General features: G+C 56.5%; 1 protein-coding gene across 3 annotated transcripts in view; it reads left to right on the top strand.

Moving 5' to 3' along the window:
* Positions 1–692: 692 nt before the first annotated feature.
* The window catches only part of LEMD1 (LEM domain containing 1), a 55,393-nt gene continuing 41,014 nt past the window's right edge, over positions 693–15,071 (top strand). For 2 of the 3 annotated variants that reach the window (XR_005657087.1, XM_039881770.1), the window contains exons 1-2: positions 693–735; positions 1,498–1,607. The gene's annotated coding sequence lies outside the window, so the exon portion shown is untranslated. Of the gene's footprint in view, positions 736–1,497; positions 1,608–14,707; positions 15,051–15,071 lie in introns of those variants that run through there. The other variant, XR_005657086.1, reaches the window with a different exon arrangement.

Consider the following 15,071-nt stretch of genomic DNA (forward strand, 5'->3'; position numbering starts at 1 on the left):
GCTTGGCTCAGGTGAGTGACCCCAGCTACTCCCGCTCTTCTCCTTAGGGGGTGAAACGAGAGAGAAGGGGAGGGAATCTGAGCTCTCAATCCTCTAGCCTTCTTTTTCCCTGTCTCTACGTTCCCAAGACACAAACCAGAATTGGGAGGGGCGAAGGGTCAGGCCGAACCGGGCGGCGGGGGAGGGGCGGTGCGGCCAGTCGGCTGGTGTCCTCTGGTGTCTGGAGCCAAGGCCCCAGGCTCTCGGCCCCCGCGAAGCCAGGCGAGCCGGAGCTGTGCGGTGAATGCAAAGAGCCAGGCGGGCTCCCAGCCCGGCGCCGCCGACGGCGGCCTCAGCCACAGCCCAATGAGAAGAGAGCAGATAATTTATTCTCTAATCCGGGTTCGGGTGCCCGGCGCGGGCGAGTGGCGGGGCCGGGGGGTGGGTCTCCTCTTCTCCTCTCCCCCTCCAGCCGGCCGCCCCTTCCCCGCCCCCCGGCTCCCGGCGCGCACACACACATTTCCTGACAATTAGCGAGCACACCTTGGCCGCGCGGCCTCCGGCGGCGCCGCAGCTTTTGTCTCCCGCCCGCCGGGCGGCGAGGCGCGGGCGCCCGGGCGCGAAGTTGCCTCTCGGACGCGCTGCTCTGGAATGCGGGCGGCCCGCCGCCGTCGCGGGGCGCGGAGGGCGGGGTGGGGGCGGGCGGGCACGCCGGCGCGGGCCCGGGGGGCTGCAAAAGAGAGAAGAGAAAGAAAAGTAAGGCAGCCCTGGCTCCTCTTCCTTTGTTACAACCCTGAGTGTGTGCGGGCGCGAGCGCGCGCGGGAGCGTCTGTGTGCAGATGTGTGTGCGCGCGCGTGTGCAAATGCGTGCATGTGTGTGCGGGCTGGGACTGGCCGGGGGCGACAGGACCCTCAGGTGCCAGGCGGCTTGGCCCGCTGGGGAGTTGCATAGCGTCCCGGGTCTTTCTCGCTCTGCCTGGAACTCGGGCGCGCGGGCAGATCGCCTTCCCGCCCTCGCCAGCTTCTCTAGGCACTGGGCTCGGAGTTTGTTCCCAGACAGGCACCGCGCTGGGGGTGCGGAGGTCGGGGCCGGCCTACGGCGTGGGGGAAATGGAAGCGCCCGCGGAGGGTCAGCCCTGACCGCAGGGGGCGCGCGAGGGGGTCTCGGGGCACGCAGCACCGAGCGGAGGCCGCCTCGCGGCCCCCCGATCCCTCTGTAGGAGCTCGCGATGGCCACCGCGAAGCCGTGGAAGTGGCTCGTGGGGCTCTGGAGGGAATGGGCGAGACGAAGTCTGTCTAATGCCAAATCCCTGAAGTTCAGCGCATCGGTTGTCATTTCATACCTTAATGCATAGGCTTCGTAATTAACTCCCGGAGTCATCCGCAGAGGTTAAAGGGACCCCGAAGATTTGTGCATTGATTGGGTACCACGGCGGGGTGTGTGTGTGCGCGCGCGCTTGTGTGCGTGCGCCCCGTGCGAACCCATTGAGAAGAATAATTATTTTTCTCCACTGGAAGCTACTGCAGAGACTCAGACAAGGAGGGAAGAAGAGATTGGAGAGAGAGAGGGAGAGAGAAAGAGACAAAGGAAGTGAGTGCGAGAGAGAAGACGGCTCAGCATCCGAACTGTGAGTACTGAGCGAGAACAGGCAGAAAGTGCGGCGAGTCGGGGGGCCCCTCGGTCAGCATGAGGGCGGGGAGCGGCTGAGGAGGGCTCGCCTCTTCGCGGGAGGTTTGCCTGGGCGGTGAGAGGTCCTTGAGGCAGGAGCGGACTCCAGAATGCCGTTCAGGCGCGCACCTGAAAGCCGGCGCTGACCGGCCGCAGGCTGCGTCAACCACCGCCCCCAGTTGGCCAAAGGGAAGCCCCCACACGGCCCCTGTTGCCTTTGTTCCTTTTAAAGGTTCTTGCAGCTAGTGGGATTGACGGGGGAGGGGGGGGCGCGTGCGAGAGGGAGTTAGGGCCCTGGCTCAGGAGGTTCCTAGTCTCCCACTCCCCTGCAGAGAGAAACTCGCTTTGGGTGTCTCCGCCCTTTCCTTGTCCCATGGTGTAGGTGGGATGGGGAAGGGGCTATAAATGAGGCGGGTATTAGGACTTTGTGACACCTGTGCTTGTGTTTGGCAATAAGAAGCGAGAAGCCGAGGTGTCCCGTACCCCTGGGGCAGAGGTCCTCAGGGGACTCCAGCATGGGAGACTGGGAGAAACCATTTCTCTGGGCAAGACCACCAACTCTTGGCCCTGGGCCAGCCTCCCACCTCCATCCTCAGTCCTAGGGCCCTTGCACACCTAAGAGGGGCTGGAGCTGGAGGCCTGGCCAGGGCGGGGCTGGGAGGCAGCTCTGAACAGGAGAGCCTCTCCCTTTCCTGAGAAAGGGTCCATGACAGAGTGACCGTAGGCCAGCCCCTGCCTCTACCCAGCCGGTCAGGAGAGGGCGCCTGGGGGCCCTAGAGAGAACCCTGCCCTCTGGACTGACATTCGGCCGCCATCCTTCAGAAGCACTAGTATCCCGCCTTCCTCCCCTCAGCCCTTATTAACAAATTCTCCTCAGGTTTGATTTTACTCTTTTCTGGTGATATTTCAATGTACCTTCATCTGCCAGTGAACAACTTAGCCCAACTCAAGAGGACTAACTTTGGAGGGAAATTCGGCTCTTTTGAAGCTGGGATGGGAGCCCCAGGATCAGAAAGCTCTGAATTGATTGGCTTCTAAGGAAGGGGGAGCAGTTTTGGTGGCATGAAAACTCTGATTACATCCTCCAGGAGGACACAGCTGAGGCTCAGGGCTGGGGACAGTGTCTCCCGATTGTGGCCTGTCACAGTCAGAAGGAAGAGGAAGATCTCTCCTTACACACACACGCACACACGGAATATCTGGCTGAGGCCACTCTCTTAAACGCATGAAGAGGAAGGAGGGACTCTCAAATAGAGAGGACCAAGTTCAGTTTAACAACCCCCCCACCCCCAAATGAAAGCTCTGGGTAGTGGGGGCCGCCAGGGGTCAGGGCAGTAGGACTGCTCTGAATGCAATCATTTGTCTATGGGCCTGTCTTCCCACCTGACTGCCCACTTGAGGCCGTACCTTATCGAGTGCTGTCTCTCAGTGCCTGCCACACAGTGCCCATCCCACTGTATGTGCTCAGTGCACATTTGCTCAATGAGTGGCTGCCCCTGCAGACCTTCTCCCCTACCCACCATCTCCGCCTGCCTCCTCCTCTGAGAGGTACTCCATAGGGGCTTGGGAGGGCCCAGCTGTGTCATTCTTTAGGCTGGGCCACCATCGCCGTATGTGGGTTGAGCGGGGCATGGGAGGAAAGGAGTAGGGGGAGGAATAGAGCCTGAGCAGATCGTTGGAACATTTTGATATTCATGAATTGCTCAGGTCGAAATGCGTGTGAGTTTGCGAATGACTGGTTATTGTATTTTTCCTTAACAGCTTGGCTGCTCTGAAAGGCAAAACTGTGGCCCAGTCCTGTGCTTGGGGAGGCTGGATTCTGGTGATACTTCCCTGTGTTCTCCCTCCCACGGCCCAGCCCTGGAGCTTAGGGGAGATCAGATGCAAGGGCAGGAAAGTGTCAGGACTGTAAAAATCCCCCCGAGGGTCTGCCTTTGCTCTTTCTGTCCCCTGGCCTCTCTCAGGCTCGACTGCCTGAGGCTATCCCAGCTCTCCCTTCTTTCCTCTTCCCTAAGGTCCCAGGGGCCCTGTCAAACTGGGAGCTTCCTTGTTTGCCTGGGAGGCTCACAACCGAGGCTCCTCAGACAAATAGAGAAAGCCTTTGGGTAAAAGAAAATTCATGTCTGACCTCTCTGCGCTTTCTCTTGCTCCGCGGAGAGCACCCTCCTCCTGGAGGCTCTGCAGCCAGTGACGGCGAAGGAACCTGAACTGACCATGCTTTGGTGTAGAGGAGGCGGGAGCAGCGGGGGGTTCGAGCCATGGGAAGGGCTACCTTAGGGCCCAGAAACAGTGTGGTCATCCTGTTCTTGGTAGCAAGCACACCACTGGTCTGGTTCGTGTCTGGAGGACAATGTAGAGGAGACTGGCAGGTCTGTCTGGAACTAGCTTTGTCCTGGGTCAGTTCCGGGCGAGGGACTAACCTGCCTCATCTCAATTACAACTCCAAATCTGGAGTCCTCTTTGGGACAGAGGCAGCAGGATCAAATCCCCGACGCTCCTCTGAAGTTTCAGCAGCGCCCCACACCCCCCGCAGTGGGTAGTCAGATGCCACGGTGTTCCCCACTCTGACCCACAGCCTGCTCCAGCACGGGTGCCCTGCTCCAGCACGGGTGCCCTGCTCCCAGAGAGTACAGGCATGAAGGAGCTCCAGGCACACACCAAACCTGAAAAATGGGAGAACCTAGGTCTTTTGCCCTTGTTTCTAAGCTTCATCAGCCGTTCATTCATTCAACAAATACGTTCCTATATAATTCAGCCTACATCCTTAGAATGATGTGTACGCTTCCAGTTTAATCTCCATGTTAGGGTGTGGGGAGTTGTGAGAGCAAGAGCCTCGCCTTCCTAACTTAGTATTTTCTGAAGATCCTGGTTTCCTGCCATCATGGGCAAAGAGGCAGGGCTGCTGATCTCCAAGCCCCCACAAATGTACTTAAGTCTGAAAAGCTCGGAGAGAAGAAGTCAGCTACAGTGGAGTTGATGGGACCTTAGGTTTGGTCTAGCTTCCTTCCATGTGCAAGAATCCTGTCTACACTAGCATAATCCTGTCTACACTAGCATAATAAATGTGTTGAGCACCTACTGTGGGCCTGGCAGTGGTCGTGCACTTTGTGTCTGACTCTGGTGGCAGGGAGCACCTTGGCTCCTTTAGAAGTGGTTCTGGTTCTTCAGTCCCTTCTCAGGCTGAACCCAATCTGTGCCCCTCGCCCCTTCCTTCTGTGGCTTTCTCCAGTGGAAGGTGGGGGCTCACAACCCCTGCCCCCTCTGCACTCCTCTCCTTGCAAAGGCGTGCTCCCCAATCTGTCTTGTCTTTAGCTGGAACCACCTCTAACCCCAACGCTCAGATGTAGGCTAAGATTCAGGGTGACCGTGTACCCTTGGAAGCAATAGTGGGACTGGGGGCTCCCTGAAAGGGCGTTGCTGCAGCCGATTCCCTGGTGAAACAGGCTTTAGCTCCCAGGCTGGACCGGGGTTCTGTAGCAGGTGCGAGCATTAATGGACGCATTACTGGAGAGCGGATGGCTCCGCAGGGCCCTGAGAGTGGCAGGAGGGCAGGGATACCTTGGGCCGGTTGCTAGCCCTCTCCCTCATCTTCCTCCTCATGCTCCCTCTCTCCTCCCGCTCTCCCTCCTGCTCTGCTTGTTTTGCATGTCAGCCCTCCTCTCTCCTCGTCATCAGCATTCTTTCTTTTCGTGCTCTCTCTTTTCTGTTGCTCAGGCTTCTCCTGCCCTCTGCTCTAAGAGCAAAAATGCCCACCCAGCCTCTGTAAGCCTCAGTTTTCTCATCTGCCAAATGAGAATAATCATAATAGTGTTTGTGCTATCGAAGGGCCCAGCACGTGCATGGCACGTAGTTTTCATTTAATAAAATATTAGTTCTTTTCCTTTGTCCTCTTCTCTTTTTTCTGTGTAATTACATGTCCACCTGCTATCACTTTCTTCTTCCTTCACGATTTCTCTATGTTCCGTTCCATTTCCTCCCCTCCTCTGTTTTGTCTCCCACCTTCTTTTATTCCCTCCTGATAGTCCCCTGCCTCCCTCCCCCGACTCTCGCCACAGGCAGGTGGCTGGGCCCAAGCTGTGCTGACTAGAGCAGGGCAGGAAGGGCGGGTGGCTTCTCATTAGAGGCCCAAGAATGTGTGGAATCATGAGGGACCATAAGAGCCAGCAGCAGGAAGAATGGGGCCTCTGTCAGGGCAGGAGAAATTTCCCAAATCCTCAGCTCAGCTGAATGGAATACCTGGGGTGGGGCAGGGAGGGGTGGGAGCCCCGGAGGTGGAGAGGCGGCCACAGGTGGCACATGGGGGGACTGGCAGGGCTCTCCTCAGGCTATCATGGGAACTCTTAGCATCTGCTGGCATTTCTGGGGAGAGCTCAGACCTCAAAGGTGATTGTCTTTCCAGAGCAGCCCGCCTTGGGGAACAGGGCCGGGGCAGCCAGAAAGTATATACACCTCCTCAAGCTGCCTGGGCCCCCATTCTCACCCCCGGCAGAGCTGCAGGAGGATTGGGGGTGGCCACAGAGGAGGTGGAATAGTAGGATGGCCCCAGCTTGAGGAGGGTGAGTCCTAGGTGTTTTCACCAAGTGGCAGCCTTTCACTAGAAAGCAGATTCTCGGGATTGGAGGAAGGGAGGATAAAGCCTCGCTGACCCGTCTCCCCTTCCTCCACATTCCAAGGAGGCCTGGACAGGCCATTGCCTGAGACCTGATAGCTGTCCTCTCCCCCTCTTCCCCAACTCTGTCCTTCTGGCCCCGGAAACACCTTGGAGAGAGACTGCCCCTTTCTGGAGCTTAGTTGGGGTTGTCAGGTGGGTTGGGGCTGACAGGCAGGCCGGGGGCTGAGCCTTTCATGTGCCCAGGGCCGGAAAGCCAGCATCCCAGGGAAGGACCACGCCAGGGTGGGTGGAGGGGCCAGACTTGAGCTGCTTTGAGGATCTTCAAGAAAGGACAGACAAGTGCGGGAGCAGAGGCTGTGGAGGGACACAGAGCGGGGTCTGGGTGAGGAGAGGAACCAGGGCTGCAGAGGTGGGGAGGGCCAGTCAGGCAGGAGAAGGGGCCTCTGAGCAGCTGCCTCAGGTCTCCTGCCAAAAATCAAACCATAAAAAAGCTGGAGGGGAGCAGCAGGGGAAGGAAGGAGAGAAAGGCGATGGGAAGGGAAGGAGGGGACGAAACAGCCCCTCCACACCAATAGCCTGGCAGGGGGATGTGAGTAATACATGGCTGGTTCAGAGGGAGTGAGATCAAAAGCAAGCAGATACAAGAGGTTTGTGCTTCACCGACCAGACAGCCAGAGGCTCAATGAGACCTTTGTTACCCAGGCCCAAGTCAGGGTTGAAGGAATACCTGACCTCCCCTCTGTCCAGCCCGCCCCCACACCCACCAGGCTGGGGGAGGGGCGGGTCAGGTCTTCACAAGTGAGTCAAGTCGAGTTGGACACAGCTCAGACCAGGCAGTGGGCGGAAGAGGGAGGAGGCTGCCCCAGTTGCTGGGGCGTGGAGCTTCTGGGGGTAAGTGGAGGAGTGAGTGGCCGCCTGGAAGGCAGGAAGTGGCTCTTCGGGAATGGTGAGGGAGACTGCAAGGCAGAGGGTGCCTTGCTGGGCCCACCAGGTGAGCGGTGCCTGGGACCCCAGCTCCTGGCCCAGTGTCCCTTGGGAGGGGACCGAGGGCATTTTGCTTGAAACCCATGGTTTTTGCAGGTCCTGAGTCTGGGATTTGGGGGCCCATGGGAGAGGAAGGGAAGAACCAAAGGCTTCTGGGGTTGGGGCTGATGAACCAAAGTTCGGGTGGAAAGTTGGAGGATGTCCAGTCTGGCCTTTAAGGTTGGGCAAGACTGGTGTGTGTGCGTGCCGGTGTGTGTGCGTGCCCGTGCGTGTGCTGCGCTGTTGTTGGGGAGTGTGGGAAGCTAGCCAGGGTCCTGCAGAGAGAGAGCCAGCAAGCCTGTCTCTGAGGCTGGGAGGAGGGCTGAGGTGGAGGTTGTAGCCGTTCTCTGGCCAAGACGCGACCTGATCTGTGCCTACAGCCTCTTACCGTTCTGTTGGGAGTACCTGAGAGAGGTCAAGGCCAGGCTTGGGGATCCGAATTCCCTGGGGCTTCACCCACAGCTGACCTGTCCCAGGAGAGGGGAGGAGGAGACAGCCCTGTGTTTATAACATCTTTTCCATGGTCCTGAGACCTTGGTTCCCCTCGACTCAGCTCTTCACCCTAGTGCTGGAGATGCCTGTGTCAGCCATCGTATCCTGCCAATGAGCGAGCGGGGCACCAAGCACCCCTCCCACAGCATCTCCCAGGGATGGCTCCAAAGCTAGCTGCCCTCGGCTGGTGGGGATTTCAAGTTCTGGCCCTTTTCCTGCCTCCATGTAGGTCTGAAAACAGAGGTTCCACTCCCCTCTAAACCACACAAGAATGGGTAAGTTGGTAACTATCCAGACTAGTCTAGGAAGCGTGGGCCACTTCCCAACCTTGGAGGTACTCAAGAAACTTGTTTGCCTCTCTAAAGACAGGCCCTCGTCTCTGCTTCCCCTTACCCAGACCCTCGCTCTCTGCTTCCTGCAGCTGGACTGGAAAGGGTTAAGCTTTGTAAGGAGAAAGCCTAATATGGTCCCCCCCACCCCACCTGGGCACTGGCAGCAGTAGCATTGAAAAGATCCCCCTTGTTCTCTAGGGGAAGGAGTAGTTAAGAACCCCGGGCAGGGGGCTGGAGGCTAATTAAGGGGATTGGAGGAGGTCCTTTATGGCCAGGAAGCCACCCCTCATACCCAGAGTGAGGCCTATTGTGTGGAGGCTTTTGTAGGGCAAGAACTGGAAACTCATTACTGAGATGGCTTTAGTGCTCCTGGGGCCAGGGCAGGTGGTGGGGGATGGTGAGAATGTGACCTGGGGGCCCAGAACCTCAAGGGTGGCAGTGTGGGTGGGTGGGAGGGGGAATGAGGCCCCCGGTACCTTCAGCTCCCTGCGTCCTTTTGAGATTCCCGCCGCTGGACCCCCTCAGCTCTGCTGTGGCCTATGGCTTTTCATTCCTATGTGATTGCTGTTCCAAACTCATGTAGGGCTAAAAGCCATGGGCTACAGTGAGGGGCCTGCTCCTTCTGCAGCACCTGCACCACCCCTCAGGATCAGGCTGGGAGCCAGCCACGAAGGGGGCACCAAGTGGGGCTCTGCTTGGGGGTGGGGTATGCACGGGATCTGGTCACCAAGGGTTTGGAGCTGTGTGACCTTGGCTGAGTCATTTCCCCTCCTCTGGACTTGGCCACTGGAGGGATCAGGCTGGACTGGTGATTCCAGAGGGAGGATTTCCTCTGAGGATGGAAGGGGACATGAGGGGTCCTGAGGTCTGAATTGGTTCATTCCCCATTGCCAAGTTACTGAGGCCTGGCTCGTGCTCAGGGTTTGGGAGGCTGGAGTCAGGAGCGTCGGGCCACGCAGCACTTGGACCTTTGCTCAATCCCTCTTGAACAGCCTCTGCTTCTCAGCCTGAATTCACTTCTTTGTGGTCAGCTTGAATCCTTAGCCTTTTCCCTAGAGACCTTGGACCTGTTGGTGGCTGAAATGGGACAGCTCGGGCTAGCCACATGGGGAGAGGAGAGCAGAGTGAAACTGGGAAGACAGCCGCTTCCCACAGGCTGCTATTTTAAGCCCAGGGTCCCTAGCTCCTGGTCCACTACCCTGTCTAGGCATTTTCTCCCTCCCTCCCTGGGTCTCTGAAGGACCTGCTCTCCCGGTCCCTCCCACGTGGCTGCCATGGCTAGTTCTCTCCCAGGTCATCCCGCACCCCTCCCCAGTTTAAATCTGCCTAGCTCCATCCCAGCCATCCTGGAAGACTCTGACAGATGGAAATAAGACAGGCAGTCTGGCTAGAGCGGCAGAAGAAGCACCCTTGCCACCCCTCCCGTTCCAGTCCCCAGTCTAAGACAGACCACTGAAGAATCTGAGTACTATATCCAGTACTGAAGATCAGAAGGCAAGTTACTTATAATGTCTGAGCCCTTAATTTCCTCAGCCAACATCTACCTCGTGCCTGCTATGTACCAAGCACGATTCTGTCCATTTTGCCTGTACTAACTCATTTAATTCTGGAAACAACCCTTGGAAAGGGACTATTATTATCCTACTTTCCTTACGGAAAATCTGAGACACAGGGAACTAAGAAAGTGGCCCAAGTTCATATGGCTAGTAGGGACAGAGCTGGGATTTGAATCTGTGCTCTTACCACACACCCCGCTAGAGCCTGGGAGTGCCAGCAAGCCAGTGCATGGGAAAGTACTTTGAGAACTAGAAAGTGCTGGTCTAGCCCTAGGGGTTCTCACCAGGTCTCTGTTGGATGCACATCTACAAATTGGCCCTGGGGCCCAACTGTGATCACTCTTTGTCCGTCACTGGTTTTCTTTTTCCAGTGGTTGGGATGGGAATCAAAACAATAGGAAAAGCAGAGAGAAAGCTCAAGACAGCTGGGTTTTTGCTGGGGCTGATCCAAGCCACTTCCCCTCCTGCCCCAGCTTAGATGGTGCTCGGAACAGGGAGGAGAATTACCAGGGTTTTCCACTTGCCCTCTGGGTCAGAGGTCAGAGGTGGCTAGCACCTTCCCCCACCTCTCTCCTTCTAGCTACCCTGGCCCAGAATGAGCCTATCCTATTCCCGACCCTGCTCGGATGGCACCCAAGTCCGTGATTTGCCTCCCTTAGCTTCCAGTCCCCTAGTTGGAAAGTCAGGCGGGAGCAGTGCCCTTTCCTACAACTGGAATCCTGTTGCCGTTTGCTAGGGAGGCCCCAGCACTGGGCTGGGCCTGGGACCAAGGGGGCAGATGACCATTCCAGAGATTAAAGGTCCGGCAAGGCAAGGCTCTCAGTTGGGGCCGCTGGATAAATGTTTGTTGAATGAATTAAAGGAATTGTGAACTGGGAGAAAAGCGGAGTGGGAAGCAGTAAGTCGGGCCACAAGCAGACAAAGCAAAGCCGCAGCTCAGCAACTCACCTGAGACAGTCCCACCTTGCGGGGCCTGGGCCTGGGGCAATGCTGCGGTTATAGAGTTACAGCACCTTTCTATTCTTTGTCTCTTGGCTGCTGCCAGTGGGGCAGGCCTGGAGGAGATTTGCAATTATGTATTTCACGTAATTGTTGAACTGAATCGAATAGGCAAGCTGGCCTCACGCCCTCTCTCCCTGGACGACTCACAGATCAGAGGGCTTCCTCTATCCTGTTCTCTGCTTGCCGACAGCTGAAACCTAAAATATTCTGCACAATCTAAGTCTTTTCCAGTCCTCAGAAATAGCCAGCAGAAGGCCTCCCCTGGGAAAGTGGGCCCATGTTTAACAACGCTGAGATTCAAGTGAAGCTCCTCTCTGGTTCTATGTCCCATTTTCCGTGGAAATGGAGTTTGATTGCTAAAACTCTACTCCTTTCTAAATGCAAAGACTATTGGGGAAAAAAAATCTCTGTTCATCTTTAGAAGGGGCTGGCACTAAAGTTTGACCTCTGCGGGTGTTTCTGGAACTGACCGTGTGGGCCATCAGGTTCCAAGCTGCTGTTGCATGTCAAGCTGATGCCCCCAGTCATGCTTGTGATGGCTCTTAGGGTGGGCCAGCTTCTGCCAAGCTGACCTGGAAGACCTTGCTAGAATATAAGGACATCTCAAGATATCTCTGACCCCTCCAGCTCCTATGCTTGGCTCCTAAGCCTCTCAGAACCACTGGTAAATGTGCGGCTGCCTTTGTAGTGTTGACAGGTGTGGGGGGCCTCCCCTCACTCTGCATAGGTGGGTGAGCCAGAAACAAAGGGGGCTAGCAGAACTGAGCCAACCAAAGGCCAAGAGGACCTTGGCTGCAGATTCCAGGGCACTCAGGAAGCCCGAGGGAGGAACTCCGTCTCAAGCAGGCCAAGAAGGAGTTAATCTCCAGGGGGAACTCGGGCTTCTTCCAGACCAGAGGCCTCTGCCAACTCTGGGAAGAAGTCCTGGGATCTGTAGTTTGCGCCACCACCCACCCCTGGCCTGCCTGTTTATCAACACAGTCGTGGAGACTACAGTTCCCAGAAATCTACGGAGGCCAGGCTTTGGGGGAAGGGATGGGGTATGAGGCTTGGTGGCGGCTGGAAGGCGAGGGAGAGGGAGGAGGTAGGGAGTGAAAAACCCAGTTTACTCCCTTCCTTTCTAATTCTTCCTCCTGGTGTGTCTGCTCCAGCTCCTGAGCTAATCCCCCAAATCCGGTCTCCTGGGCCGCAGCTGCTTCCCTTCGCAGGGATGAATGGCTCAGGGAGGGAAGGTGAATTCATATTTTAATTACTGAGGCGGGGTGGTAAGGGAGCTGGGGTGGGGTGGAGGGCTCCCCTCCTCACTGGGTCACTTCTCCTTGGCCCTTTACCTGGGGTGGGGGTTTGCCTTGCTGAAAGCTACTCTGCTTCTGCTTTGGGAGGTGAGGAAATGAGGGGTGGGAGGGGCAATCAGCCTCGCGTTTGTCAGAGAATTCCTGGCATGTCCTAACACTTGTAAATACCTTCCTACCCTTCCAACCCTTTCAACCCCACTGCTGCCTACTTTGATGGAGGACATTGCCAAAATCTGAGACATCCAAGAGTTTGTGGTCTGTAAGCCTAGAGCCCTGGCTTTCTCCTCATCTTAGTGTCTAGCCTGCTGAGTCCTTTCTTCATCTTGGTTCTTCTGTGTGTTCAAGCAGTCACTGACCCACTGCTCCATTTTCTCTGGAGATGCTAGGGTTGGAGAACCCAGATGTGACAGAGACAAGATGTGGAGGGAGGACCAAGGGAAAGAGTCAGCAGGGAGGCTGGGGAACCTCCTCGTGGTTGGGGATGATGCTCTCTGGGTTGGCAGCTCTTCTACTTGGCTCCCTACAGGCTGGCTAGGCAGAGGATCCTCCATACTCCACATCCCAGGCCATCTTGGACCTTAGCTGGGTAAAGGCCAGAAAGGAGGATGGGGAAGAAGTCAGGGAACAACAGCTTGCAGTCAGATGCAGCCAACTGTCAGATAGCAGGGTTTCGTCCAGCATCTACCTCCCTTTCCATTCTTTCCTGAGTTGCTTGGGGAGGGGGTCCTGTTTTTCCATTCCTTAGCCCCTCCTGAAAGTTGAGGTTGGAGGGGAGAGCTGCAGGGTAGGAGAGGAAGTCTCCATCGTGAGCACAGATGAGGGGGGAGTGCGCTGAGGTGCTGACCCACTTGCTTCATTGAGACTCCTGGACTCTATTTCAACATTCAGATCCCTTTTCCCTCAAGTAGAAACTGCAAAAGGAGGTTCATCAGGACTTGACCTCCCCAGGGAGCCCTCCAGCTGGTACTGGAGTATTCTACCAAGTGAAGGGACAAAGGCAGGGGAACAAAGCAGAGAGAGGGGCAGAGACCACAGCCCTGGCAAAGGGGCTGCCCAGCTACCTGCTGGTGGGGCAGAGGGATTCTGGGGGAGGAGGAGGGGGCCCACAGCAGGAGGAGCACTGAAATGGGAAGGAGTCCTCTGCTCCATGTCTCCCCACTTTTGGGGCTGGCCAGGGACCTGTGTGCCGAGGACAGAGCCTGGGTGGCCTCCAGGGCTCGGAGTCGTGCACCCTGCAGTGCGGACTCCACTAGGCCCTGGTGGAGAAGTAGGAAGATGAGTAGAGCATTTTAGACCAAAGACCTGAGCAGAGTTATCAGGCTCTTCTACTCTCTTTCCTCAGAAACAAGGGCCCAGGAATCCCAGTGAGGCAGCCAACTCCAGGAGCCAGGTTGCAGCCTCAAGCCCAGTTCTGGTCCTGGCTCCTGTCCTCCTCCCAAACTTCCCTAAGCGAGCCACATCCTCAGGATTTTCTCACCTTTCCAAAGGAGCCCAGGAGGACCCATGATGTCAGGGGACACATCTTGCTGTTTTTAAGAAAGAGCAAGTCTTAAAGGGAAGGTGGAGAGGAGAGAGGATCTGCACCCTGGGACCAGATACCCTGAGCTGCCCCAAGCCCTGGGGTGGGGTGGGAGTAGAGGGGCGATGGTCTGTGCTACTTGCCTGGTTTGTTTTCATTATAAGCTTTTTCCCCAGATCCACTTTTCTGATTTTCCTCCTAGAAATCAGTAATCAGGGGAGTGCTTTGTTGACAGCAGCCTTAACACAAATCCTCCAGCAAAGGAGTTCTCTGCATCGCGATTACTGATTACAAGGAAACCCACCTGTTCTTCCTTCTTCCTGATCAGGCTGGGATTCCCAGGGCCCTTCCAGCCCTCGGGTTTTGGATATTGATTTACCTAGTACAATGAAATGAGGAAATGAAGGCCCAGCGGAGAATAGTCACTTGCCCAGGATGACACAGCATACTAGCGTCAAGAGCCAAGAATAGAACCCAGACCACCTAAGCCCAGTTTAGATCCCTGTCTCTCTAGGTTTGTCACGGGAGGGATCCAGAGATAGCTGCAGTGGATAGATCTCGAAATATAGTAGTTGTGTCTCGGCTCTGTCTATATATATCCTGGCGATTGCTCCTGCTCTCTCTATATATTCCAGGAGAGTGGGTGTGCGGATGGTGCTGGAAAGCGGGTGATTAAATAACCAGTCTACCCACCCATGCTGACTCAAGCTGGGCCTCCTGCCCACCCAGCTGGCCATTGGGAATGCATTGCACCTATAAATTACAGTCATCAGCTGTATTACCAGGACACTGAGAGGGTACGGAAGGAGAGAATCCTGACAGCACCCAGCTCCACTGTGGGCCCTGTGCTTGGTGAGGGCCTGCCAGCTGGGCCCTCTGCTTTACCTGGAGAAACATGAAGGAAGTTAACTGTCCAGAGAGCCACCACCTGGGCCTTGCGCGTTTCCTCGGAAACAGTGGAAACACTCTGCAGGTGTGCCTAGCATTCGGGCCTGGGACATCCGATGCACTCTCTAGTGAAAAAGGGGCTGGGGCAGGGACATGCCTTCTGCTTCCTTATTCCATAGCCCCCTGCCTCTCAGTATTGGGGCTGTCCCCAGCGTTCTTCCTCAAAAGGGAAGTGATTCGAACCAGGTCCAGGATGCAGGCCCGAGTTCCATGCAGGGGGCTTTCCTTTGGGCCCAGCTACTTTGCTCGGCTGACTTGAATGCACTTCTGCTCCCTCCAGGGTCTGCTCAGGGGCAGAGGAAGGGCAAAGTGAGCTGGGGGAACCTAAATGAGTATTTGGATAAAGGGATGCTCTCCACAGACAGAGTGGATCTCCTGAAGCCCCCTCCCATCCCCAGCCTATCTGCCACGGACACCAGAGGAACCCGGCCTCCTGTGCTGAGGGCCATGTCGGCCAGAGGTGGGGGACAACATACCCACCCAGCCAGGGCATCCAGCCTCAGCCTCGACCTCAGACTTATTTTGTGCCAGGGAAGAAACTATACTTTTACCCTTATGTCCCGGCTTTCCAACCCCTTTACCCCAGCATCGGTGCTCAATAAAATATCCTGTTGGCAAAAGGACACTCTGCTATCTGTTCTCTG

Source organism: Pteropus medius, unplaced genomic scaffold, assembly GCF_902729225.1.
Source record: "Pteropus medius unplaced genomic scaffold, Ma_sr-lr_union100, whole genome shotgun sequence".
NCBI classification, from domain to species: Eukaryota; Metazoa; Chordata; class Mammalia; order Chiroptera; family Pteropodidae; genus Pteropus; species Pteropus medius.